At 37.0% G+C, this 12,587-nt stretch overlaps 1 protein-coding gene and 1 long non-coding RNA gene across 8 annotated transcripts in view; both read right to left on the reverse strand.

The window, feature by feature from the left end:
* Nucleotides 1–12,587, reverse strand: part of Rbp6 (RNA-binding protein 6) — a 620,420-nt gene that overhangs the window by 326,536 nt on the left and 281,297 nt on the right. The window lies entirely within an intron of this gene.
* On the reverse strand, nucleotides 2,984–4,424 carry LOC145961471 (uncharacterized). The gene is made up of 4 exons (XR_014435642.1): nucleotides 3,929–4,424; nucleotides 3,706–3,812; nucleotides 3,500–3,612; nucleotides 2,984–3,425 (listed from the first exon to the last, which is right to left on the reverse strand). It is a non-coding gene; the product is annotated as an uncharacterized LOC145961471 (long non-coding RNA).

The raw sequence follows: 12,587 nt of genomic DNA on the forward strand, positions 1-12,587 counted from the left end.
AAATTTGATTATGATTATTTAAAATTTCACATCTTATCAATAAACATGAGATGTTTTCTCTTTTATTATTAATTTTAGTAGGGATTTTTCAATGAAGTTTTTTCTTCGAAGCAGTTTTCGTTAGAAATAATCAAAAAATCAGTTTTTTCTCAATATTTGCAAGAAGCTCTTATTATTTCTGCACAGTATGTTCTTTTCAGTATCTGCATAACATTAAATTATTCGCGTTGAGTTTGAATATCGCATGAATAACATAAATGTATGAAAATTGCTTGAGAATTGCGAAACGTCCTCTCGTGCTTCTCGAGAAATACTCATCGCGTAAACTTTTATCGTCGAAGTAAAACACAACACGCGGAGAACTATATCGCGATTTTCTTTCCTCGGGCAATTTTCAAATTACACGAAAAAGAGTGCGTCTTCCATCTCGTAATTCGCTGCGGAATATGTTAGCGCCAAGACGGGGGAGACGCAGGGCATCCGACTCATCCTTTCGGGGATAAAATTTCGAGAATACTTTTTAGGCTTCAGAACGGTGATCGTCTTCTCACGCTTTATATGGAACGGACTTTTTTTTATCAGAAACATCAGCCGACGGAAGGTATCGAGTCAGCGAGTTTGCCGTCCATTCCCAGTCTTGCTGGACCGCGACGCACCGTCCTGCGAGAGATCGCAGACGAAAGAAGGGTTGCAGGGTTCGGAACGTGGCGGACAATTGTCTCCCTTTATCCGGAGGTCGTCCCTTTATATCCGTCGTAAACGTTAAAGTCGAGCGCGCTACTTCCTCCCTTCCCTCGTTCTAATAGAAAGAAAGGTCCAAAGAGAGAAAGTTCCGGGGAGAAGAAATCCGTGATCCTCGATCATTACAACGCACCGTGACTTTTATAATTTGAAGGAATCATTGAACCACGGATCTACGCCATGTATTCTACGCCATCGAGTTTATGATGATAAAATCGAGCTCGCGAGATGAATCTATGATACCATAAAAGTGCTGTTCGCATACATCGCCGGAAAACATAAAACGTGTAGCCGTTCGCAACATCGGTTTCATTGTAATGCGCGCTGTGTTTGGAAACCATTAAAATTGCTCGCCTTGCTTTAGAATAGTGTTTGGTAAAGCCAAAATGGTTTATCTTTTAAAACGTTTTTCTTTTCATAGAAAAAGTTAGTTACTATTCTACATATTTTTTTATAATATTTTTCCCCATTACAATACCATTCACAATCTAAAGTATGAAAACATGCTTTATGTATTATTTCCATTATAAGAAAAATCATATACATCTCTCTTTTATTAGAAGTTTTGTTAATTTAAATTTACATGAAAAATAACATTGACATTTTTTATAATACTATGCAATTAAAGTATAACTTAATAATTAAAATTAAAATAAAACTCTGAATAACTAAAATACTGAATAATTATCTTTATTCATACATGACAACCGAATTTGTCAATATACCGTGTCTCAAATTGATCTCCGCTTCTCTCTTGATATATTTTTATGTATTTTTTTATGCAATATACATATAAGATGAAAATCATAAGACTAAACACACAATTGTGTATTTATATAATTATAAATAATTAAAATGATATATATATAAGAATTCTCAACTTTTGTGAACGCTAATATGTTGCTGTCACCTTGAGATTTTTATTATTTATACGTATGGAAAAGAAAGCAAAGCAAAATTTCAAAGATAGAGATATCATCAGATTTAGCTATAGCTATCTTTTTTCCTTCTTCGCTGATTATTACGTTCGAGTCACACATAAGGAACCCCACATATACGTTTGTGAGCAAGCGGCCCATAAATCATCGTGACACGCGCATAAACGTTTCTTACCGTCCTCGCTCGGGAAACGTAATAATTTGGAAACTAATGGCCAGTGGATTGCTCGGACCATCGGGCGGATGTATGCGCGTGGGATCACTACGGTGGATTTTCATCCCCAATGCGCAAAGGATATACCGAGAAAGGGACTGGGGATCCATCAATCTGGGACGGCGCACTGCGAATTTGGTTGTCATCCACGAGTAAAGATGACTGATGGGGATCAGTCAGAGACGCGCTAATGACACGGACTTGCCGCTCGCTGACTGCAAAACATCCGCGATAATGGATATCGCGTTACCAGCACTCGGACATTCAATTGATTATGAAAGTGAGTGTTCTTGGAGAAGCTGTAAATTCTTAGTGAGTCTCCAAGATTGTATTATTAATACAACAAATATTATTATCATAACAAAACATATTGTTAACATCTGTTACATAATTGCGTTTTTTTTAAAAGAAGGATAATAGAAATTCACGCGTAATAAAATTCAAATTATGAAGAAAAAAGTTGAGATTAAAACAAAATTATCATATTTCTAATTTGTGTAAAGTTATATTGCTTCAATATTAGCTTATATTTAATTTTTCAAAATAAAATTAATAATTTATAATCGCGCAATAGATTGCAAAGATTTCCATAAAAATTCATTTTTTACTTTTACCCATAAACAAAAATAATTTTATTCTTTATTTTCTATAATAATCCCATTTCTCTCTCTCTCTTTCATGCTTTCATATTTCAATTTTGTTTCTACAAATTTTTTATATGATAAAAGAAACATTCTTTTTTAAGAATACATATGATAGCATAATAACGTATGAAATATAATATATAATTAATGAAAAAGGCAATATATTGTACATGATACATATATGGTATTATCGAGGCTAAAAGACGAATAATGTATTTTACAATATTGGCATTATTATTAATAGATGGGAGATATATTCATTGTATGCATATATTGATATATTCACAGCAAATTTCGTTATATAATTCAATACTGAAATAATAGAGAAAAGTATATATATTATAACTCATACACACAAAAATATATAAAATATAATTAATACGATATCGATTATTATTATTAATTTACATAATAGTAATTATGAAACGCATTTCATATATCCACTATACAAACAATAGCACCCGTTTGGATTATTGTTCAATCTTTTGGTCGAGCAATCGCAGTTAAAGTATCAAAATTGAGGTTGTTTTTCGATAAGGATTACGAATAAAAAATCAATCTCGGCAGAAATTATCGGACCATCGAGAATACATCCGCGAGACCATAACATCGGCCGAGTTTCGGAGACACAGAGGGAGGGCGAGCAAAAGCAAAGACTTCCCGTAAGAGTCCATTAGAACGGGAATTCCGATAAAGGTGCGCGCGCTCAAAGGCCCTCCCTGGGTTAGGCAAACTTCCCGAGATGGCGGGCGATCAAAGTCGAGCGAAGCCAGGCAAAACAGCTATTGTTTCCTGATAACGCGATCAAAGAGCGGCCCGCAGCGCGACTTGTTCCTTCTTGGCAAGGTATAGAGCGTCTTTCGTGAACCGTTCCTTCCAAGCCGCACGCTGGAAAACCCGCAAAAACGAACTCTATAGCGATGGCTTTGATACCGTCACCTGTGTAATGATAACTCTGATACCTCCAAACTATCGAATATATGTAGCAGTCTTTTACAGGCTACGAGGTCATCCAAGATAGCATTTCAGCCGAAATGCCAATTTTTTCTGGCAACGTATATCGATTTATGTTTATCTAAAGCGATGAATAAATTATTAATTAAACGAAGCGACAAAAAAGTTTTAACATACATATACATATATATAGCACTCCATTCGCGCGATGTACTTAATAACATTTTTTTAAGCAGTAGTATGACTTTCTCTATATATTTCTTTTTGAGGAAGCCGAAAATCTCTAGCATCAAACATTCTCTAATAATCTTCCGGAATATCCTATGCAGAATAAAAATGTAAATTTCGTAATTCCAAAAAATAATAGTATATCTTCTGCATATAATAGAATATTCAAAGAAAATGGCGATAATAATCTTGATTTTTACGGGCCGTACCAATACTTTCTCATCCGGGTATCGATTTGTAGAGCCACCGCCAGCGCTCTGTCTACTTTGCACATTCATGAAGCGCTGTGCTATCAAAGACCGTCAAGATCGCTTTCCCAAGAGGAATCGAAGCGGAGCGGTATCTATGTGTTTGCGGTAACCCCGAAGCGCGATCGATCGATCACCGCCAAGGGCTCGCGACGACACGGTGACCCGGGGATCGACGTCGCCAGTGAGGATCCGCGCTGACGTGATCGTACACGTGTATCGCCACCGATGCCTGTCCCTAAGTCGCGTTGCCGTTTTGATTAATTGCACTTCAATAAGCGCCTGTCTTCGCAACCCGCATCCTTCCGATCCGTCGAGGTTAGGCGATCAGGCTTGCACGTCCAGCTGTCGTCTCATGGTGATTACGCGATATACGCGAGTACGAAGACACGATCCTGTGACATGATTGGCATATACAAGTATCTAAATTTTGAAACTAGCACACTCAACATGTTTGGGAAAGTTTAATATCGAAATATAGATGTGCTCGTAAAAACAAAATCTATAGTCCTCTCAATATTTCAAAAAATGTGTGTATTTATATAACTAGTTTATTTTTTTTATTTATAAAACTAAATTAAATCTTTAAGAGATAAATTCCTTGTATAATATCAAAAAAAGCATAATTATTAAGTAAGAAATAAATTATTTTGATATAAGATTAATATTAATATAAGACACAGTCAAAAATTTAACCATAATATATTTTAGTTAAAAAATATCGTATGCTCTTTCAATATTTGCGAGCATTATCTCTATTTCTATATTTAGTATGAACTTATAAGCTCGCACGTTGGGAATTAGAATCAGATAAGCAAAAGTTTGACATAGAACGTTCGTGTTAGCGAACAATTCGACGGATATACTAATAGCGTTACGTCAAATCGCTATTCGGGTCGATCACGAATCTTTCGAAAGCCACACCTCGACATGACCGCTCCTAGATTTCATTTATCTTCCTGCTCTGTTTATTCCGTACATGTACGCACGCGAACAGATTTATTCTAAAAAAAATCAGTACGAATCTGAACCTGAAGTTATCACGCATACGTCTGCAATAAAAAAAAATATTTATTGACGAATGTCTCAACTTGTTTACTCTATAAACTTTATATCTTTGATTATTTTTGTTTACTTTATTATTTTAAAAACTCTTATACTTGACATCGCTCCTTTTTTTCTCCAGAATTTAGAATTTTTATTTAAAGAATTTCCGATATTACATAATATTTATTAACAAGCCAATTGCAGTTTTCTTCATATTTTAAAAATTTTACGCCGATAAACCTTTACGAGTTGAAAAGCTCATATTTCGCTAGTAAAGCAATCGGGCAATGCTATCTTTCACGTCAGTTCTATTAACCGCTAACGGAAACCATGACGACGAAACGGAAAATGCGTCGCAAGACGTTTCCTCGACTTCTCGAGAAAGTAATAGAAGTCAATAAAAGAGAGGAAGTAAGAGAGAAAGTTATTTCGAAAAAGTCGCTGAAGAATGGTAAGCAAAGTGCCAGGTGAAGGTTCATAATGAAAAAGTCACTTTTCCGTTGGTTTGAGCGGCATTAAAAATGCAAACTTTTTCCGACATTTTCTGAATGCACACCATTTAATACATCAACCTACTTAAATAAAAATCTAAAAGTGAATAAGAAAAATATGTCATATATTTTTACGAAATATGAGAGAGAGTAATAATATAAATTATTTCTCGCATCTTTTTTTACTCAACTAAATCTTTAAATATAGAAACATAATGCTCTACAATGATTATTCGAATCATTTGTAATCTTTGATTGTACTAGTCAAGAATTTTCATCATGCTTCTTTTCATATTAAAAGAAGAAAAAATCCAGAGGCATACGATGATAGGTCTCTTACTGTCCGTCGATGGCATCAACTTGCTACAGAAACGAGACGAGCTCGTCGAAATTGCAATCGGGCTTAGAACACTACGAGGCAGTCAGCAAAAACAAAGGCATTTCGGTACTGAAGAGAAGCAAAAAACGAAAGAAAGATAAACAGAAACAGAGATAGTGATAGAAGGAGAGAGAAAACGTCACAAAGAGAGACAGAGAATATAGAGAAGGGCTTGTCAGAAGGGCTTGCTAGCTTTAGAAATGAAAGCCGGTGACAAGGGATGCCGGTACTAGTGATGGTGGTAGTCCTGGCCGGAGGATACCAGAATTGGCGAACAAATGTGCAGATAAATGGACACAAAAATTCGGACAAAGCAAACCAGATACCGCATACCGCAAATGCCGTGAGCTCTTCCCATCGGGCCTTTTCCGACGCACTGAACCATCTCCAATTTTTTATCAGAAAAACCGAAGGCAGGAAGAATCCCTCGGAACGCACATCTCGCTTATCATTGTTAATACCAACACGTGACTGTGACATGTATTAAGAAGATGAGAAAAGGAAAAAAAAGCAAGAGAGAAAAAGAATCATACAAATATTTCTCTTTGTATAATTAACTCATAATTATTCTCAAATAGTAATGACAAGACTACATGTGTGTATAAATCTGCTGACCAATGCGAGAAGCAATCAGCAATGGTGGACATAGAGCCATTCGCGAAACTAGCTGATACGGTTACGGAAAACGCATAAAACAATTTCGCGGAGCAGATCGCATAAAGTCTTGCCGAACTGCTATAAATTTCTTTCTCGGTACGCGCCACGCGCGCAATGCTCTTCCAACTTTCAACCGTTTCTACTAAAACCTTCGAGTTCCCTCGAGTATCGTGAGCTTCTTCGCGATGCTCTCTCCGAAGATCGATTCTTGGGAATATTCAAACAAAAATTATTTTCCGCTGTATTGCTGTAATTATTGCCGGAGAAGCGACTTTAAGTATCTATGGAATTCTCTATATAATCGCATAATCTATGTAACCGATCTATCTCTTAGCTGATATTCTCGAAGGAATCCTTTCATAATAAGATTCGCCGCAGTATAATAATTGCTTTTCCTAACAAAATTAATGCAGACGTTTTTTTAAGGAATATTTCGTTACAAGAATTTTTTTCTCTCGCAATGTTACGTTCACTTTAAACTTTAAATAATCGTTACTTAAAGATTCTTTTAAGATTCGTTTAAAATTAATTAAAAGATTAAACCATCCTATGTTTTGAAAGCTTAATTTATCAAAATATCAATCATTTTTTATGTATTTTATTGTCTCTTAACATGAAATGGATAAACACTATTAAAAAGAAATACTTTTCCCATGTTTTTTGCGTTTTCTAAGTTATAATTTGAAAAAAATAACATTAAAATATTCAAAAAATAGATTAATCTTCTCATTTTCTGGAAAACATAGTTGACATAGCAAAGGAAAGAAATATTTAACATCCAAACTTTCACGAAAGCAATTTCGCTTATTTACACTATAGCGTAGCACAGCAAATATGAAGTTTTGCGCGTGAAATTATTGGTGCTGGCGAAAGAAATTCTAGTGCGAGAATTTTGACCCTATAAATTTCGAGAAAAGCTCAGATCGCACGCGCGCGCGATAAATCTCGAATTTCCCTTCTGCATCCAAGGGAAACGTAAACTGGGTCTTCGCACCGAAGTTTCGCGGTAAACACATTTGTATGGGGGATCGTTTAGTAGTCGCGTTATCGTTCGTAAGCCAAATAAGAATTGCTAAAGCGAAGCCAATTTTTTCCAACTCAACGGATACCTATGATCTCGATTTATTGCATAAAAACAACGTACTACATCTTGATGCGAATATGTTAAATAATATGCGCTTGTTGAAAAATGTTGCATTATTTTACAAATTTTACATTTTTTCCAACATTGAAAACGAGAAGGAATAACTCTACAAGCGATGCCATATAATTATATACAATTATTTTATATTCTTTTATTTTATCTCTAATTTAAGTTCTTTATATTATTATAAAATAACACGCTTAAATTGCTCAAAAAAGCAAATATTTTTACAGGTTTAAAATTATAATAAAAAGATAAAAAAGAGAAGATTTTTCACATAGAATGCAATTTCGGAGATTATATATTTGTCAAAAAAGTGAAAAAATAAATCCTGCTGGAAAGTTCACGTTTTTTGATAAAATAGAGTCACAATATATATGAGCTACTTTATAATCTGTGCAGTACTTTATTTCGGATAATCTTTAATCTGTAGAAATGGAATTTTACCCCGGTTCAGAGAAAGAGAAAGCTACCAAGTTGCAAGAGATGTAAAAATTGCGCGTATAGAAGCGCGCATGCCATTTATATAATTAAAAATATCAAAAGAAATATCAAATGGAAAATCCAAAGCGAAAACCGTTAACGTAAACCTATGTAAATCTCGTTACGTTCGTTAAAACGTCTTCGCATTCGATGATGCAGTTATTTATGTACCAAATCGATACAAATGTTGTCTGAATCTTGCCTCTTCATCCTTCATAGGCATTTCCGACAGCAACGTATTACGAAAAATTCACATTTACCCAATCAGTAAACAAATATTTCTTCAGCAAGCTTACTTCCACCTTTCGCATTCACGAGAGCTTTCGCTTGTTCTCCCATAAGGACGAACATATGTTTATCGTGCGCGGCAGTTGTGTACATCTCTTAAGTATTGAGATCCACTTTAATCATCTGACAATGCGTTTTCATTCTCCCTCTCTTCTTGGCGTATAAAATAATAAATCCTATCTTATCTTACATTATATGCATCATTTAAGTATGTTACAACACTATTCCATTTCGTTCTTTTTTTAAACTATAAAAGACAATATATCATAATATATAATTATGTACGGACATATCAAACGCCACACAAGTCTGTATCTCGCGATTTCACATAAAGTGTATTTATTCTCTCTCTCTAATGAGAATCCATGTGCCGAATAAATTTTTCTCCTTCTCTTTCTCTCTCTTCCTCTCACTCACTCTAGCAAGATAGAATTTTTCGTCCCCTATTTACCACGGCAGTCATCCGGGATAACCGCAGTGAAGAGCAGGACGTCGTCAACGGGGAGATAGTGCTATCGTCGTTCAACGTTATCGGTGCACTTGCGATCTCTCTGTCTCTCCCTCTGTCTCTCTTTCTCTCTTTCTCGCAAGAATGAAGCCAACGTCGTCGTTGTGGCATCACCGGCTGTTGCCATTCACCACGACGTCGTTGACAACGATGGCGGAATGATGGAAGGCGGGAGAAAGAGAGAGAGAAGAGAGAGACGAACATGGTAAGCCGAGTGAGAGGGTGGTACTCTTGCGCAGCGGGATTGAATATTCATTCGTGTTACATATGGATCAGTCCTGAGCAGCAACGCCGCGGTTGCAGCTAAGAGAAAGAGAGTGCGCGCTGCCCCGTGGATTTCAGGGTAAGGGTTCGAATATTGCGTCGATCCTGAGCCGCGCGACGAGAATCTCTGGAGAGAACCAGTGACCGTCGTGACCGTCGTTACCGTACCCAGGAGGTGTCCGCTCCGATAAGAGCGCAGCCCTCGATTTTTTCCCGTCCTAATGCTCGCGCCTTTCACACTGATTATCTCGGATTTTTTGCGGACGATCATCGAAAATTAATGCAACCCGCTCGTCGTTTGCGCCTTTAATTTCACGCGGATCTTCCATCGTTTCTGCATTTAAATTAACCATCAAGATTACTGGTGTTCACTCTGAGAAGCGGAACCATTAAAACAAAAAGTATTTTTTTAAATAAATTATTTTTTTCATCGGCTATTTGAAATACGAAGAATGCATCATGTTCTTTAATTATCTATAATTGCTAGGCAGTTGAAAGGTTAGCTTTTTATCCATATGATACATCAATCTATAACAACATTACGTATCTTTATATTAAACGAATAAAATATTCAACATAATATATTCAACATAATAATATAAAATATTCAACATAAACAGTCACGTATATATCACAATAAATGTCGGACATAAAAATGCATCCATTTATCTAAAAATGTTAATATTAAAACAACAATGTTCGCACTTTTGATGGTTGCTATAATTTAAGCAAGAGTCCGATATGCATATATTTGAATGTTGATGCGCTCGTGCGATTAACTACCGCGATTTTCCACCTTTTTGCATTTACCTACACTTTTACGTCCGCAGCATAATCAAGAGAAAGTGGCGATAAGAGATGTTACTATTACAACCGGATGTGGTCTATTCGCCGTGATACGAGGATGATGTCAGGCGATACGACTCGATGTAAGCTCGACCCAGGTAAATGCAACATCGTAAACGTGATTTTTTTCCAGGACGAACATGCGGATGTGTTTGACTCGTGGGGGGACAAATCTCCATTTCATTCTCGCGTCGTCGGCATATATAGCGATGACCGTGACTGCGTCGCCGATAACGATCGGGAAAGTTAACCGGAGTATCAGGACGCGCGGCTAAGTCTCGCGCGCTCGTAAAAGCGCCTCTCGGCTTGGCATCCCGATTGGCCGTGTGGCGATAAAGTTACTACGTTTAACGCCTTATAGACGCGCGGAATGTTTAGGGCCCGCCGCGGTTTGATGCCCATCGTGGGCGCCACGAGGCGTAAGGTTTATCGCCGAGTCCCCTCCCCCGCTTCGTCGTCTTCATCATAGCCTTCGTCCGTTATCCTCGTCGTTTGACGATGCGCATCGCTCGGCGAATGCCGCTCCCTTTTACGCGAGATGCAGTCGACTAATACCGTTGTAAATGTAACGTTGTACGTGTACGTATCAACCCTTTCGGTGCTAACTTTCTTGCCACGGGTACGATATAGTTGGCGCACACAGAAATAACTTATGCTCTGCACTGGCTGCTTTCTCCCGCATCTCTTTTATGCGATACTCGCACAATGCACGTATTTTCAGAGACCGTCTTATACTGACCATTGTAAAATACGTGCCCGTGCTTGTGTAGCGTAGAATATATATTATTATGTTCGCCAAGCGTACGTATAAATTTTATAACAGAAACTTCATAATTCGACGTTTGAATTATTCATAATGTAATTCTCCTGAATTGCTAAATTTGAGTTAAAGCGTCGTACTAATGGAAAATCTATATAAATTTGGAATTTTATCGATCGGGAGATATTGAATATTATACATATATGCATGTCATAGCGAATAATGCATTTTCTCCTATGGAATTCATATTGCATTTGCAATATTGCTCATAGATAGTACGATGGGTTATTTACGTATGTTAATGGTACGGAAAGTTTAATAGAACACGGGGATGAACGGTGGATAGGGTAACGGCGGCTACGAGCCGAGGGGTGGGTCGCTGTCATTAACAGCAACCCATTGACAAATATGCCCGCTAACGTACTCGACACTAATGCCGCATCATCTCCCAAACTTATTGTAATGATCACTCTCTCGCCGTTCAAAACGAAGCAGGGGTGCTCCCGGCAATGATAAAAGTGAAATATTGGCCCTTTTGAATGTCAAGTTCACTGACAGGACATAAAAGTAGATAAGGAAGTCTACAAAAACGTAAAATAAAAAGTTATGCGGATCTTCAATCATAATCACATGCATTTATTTTTTATTACATAGATAATATATTAATTGTATGCGCATTTTATTATTTATATGTCATATTTTATGACAACTCTTGATAATTTTTTACAGATAAAAAATTGGCGAGATAATATGGAAAAAAATAAAGAAATCGACCCTCTCTTCTACCGACCAGTTATGAACGAATCATGGTTCATTTCTAGATGGTTTCGATGGCTTAAAGAAGGGAAGCTTTTTCGCTTAGCGGCCATTTCGTTCATTTCCGTTTTCGAAGCATAGCGAAGGGGATCCATTTGCTATCCCCCAATTCCTTTCACCATCTTCCTTCGAGACATCGAAGGCTTTGTATGTCTCAACTCCTTTTCTGTCTCCCTCTCTCCCACCGTTTTTCTTCATCCTTCTTTCTCATCCGTCAGTCAGTTTATATTAGTTGCCGCGCCATCCGACGTTAGGGAGACAGGCGGGGACACGAAAAAGGAGAACGCTCGTCCCGTATTTAAGGCAGCCATTACGACGGTGTAATTATCGCTTTTCGATTCCAATTTGATTCATAAGAGCCGACGACGAGCAGCGGGACTCTCGCGAGCGAAATCCGGAAAGTTGAGAAAGTCGAGATGATGAGATGACGTCGAAGGCATCCCGAGATGCCGGAAAATTGCGAAACGAATTCATTAAATGCGACCCCGCACCGATTAAATCTGGCACTCGAAGAGCGTCGATTATCGCACGAAGTCGCGAAAACTTCGGTCCGTCATAATTATTTGTGCCGTTTTCTTCGAAAGAGTGATGTACAGATTTCGAGAACATAGAGATGAGAGAGCGAAGATTTCTCAAAAGTTGGTAAAGTACGAGACGGATTCATTAAATTCAATCCGTCCGAATAAATCTATCATCCAAGGTACAACGATTTCGAAAATTATATTTACACGTAGATAAGATAAAGATTAAAAAAATAGGAAAAGAGAAAGAGAAATAAGATAAATAATTAAAATCAAATATATAACAATAAAGAATAATTCTACATTACATAATAGACCATAAATAAATACAGAAAAGAAAGTAAACCCTTTACAATATAGCGTAACACGAGAAATAGAAAAATTCTCGCGTACAAAATATCTCTACTAAAAGTAAG

The sequence above is a fragment of the Camponotus vicinus genome, unplaced genomic scaffold, assembly GCF_025532165.1.
Source record: "Camponotus vicinus isolate PSW18456_S1 unplaced genomic scaffold, iyCamVici1.0 SCAF_11, whole genome shotgun sequence".
NCBI lineage: Eukaryota > Metazoa > Arthropoda > Insecta > Hymenoptera > Formicidae > Camponotus > Camponotus vicinus.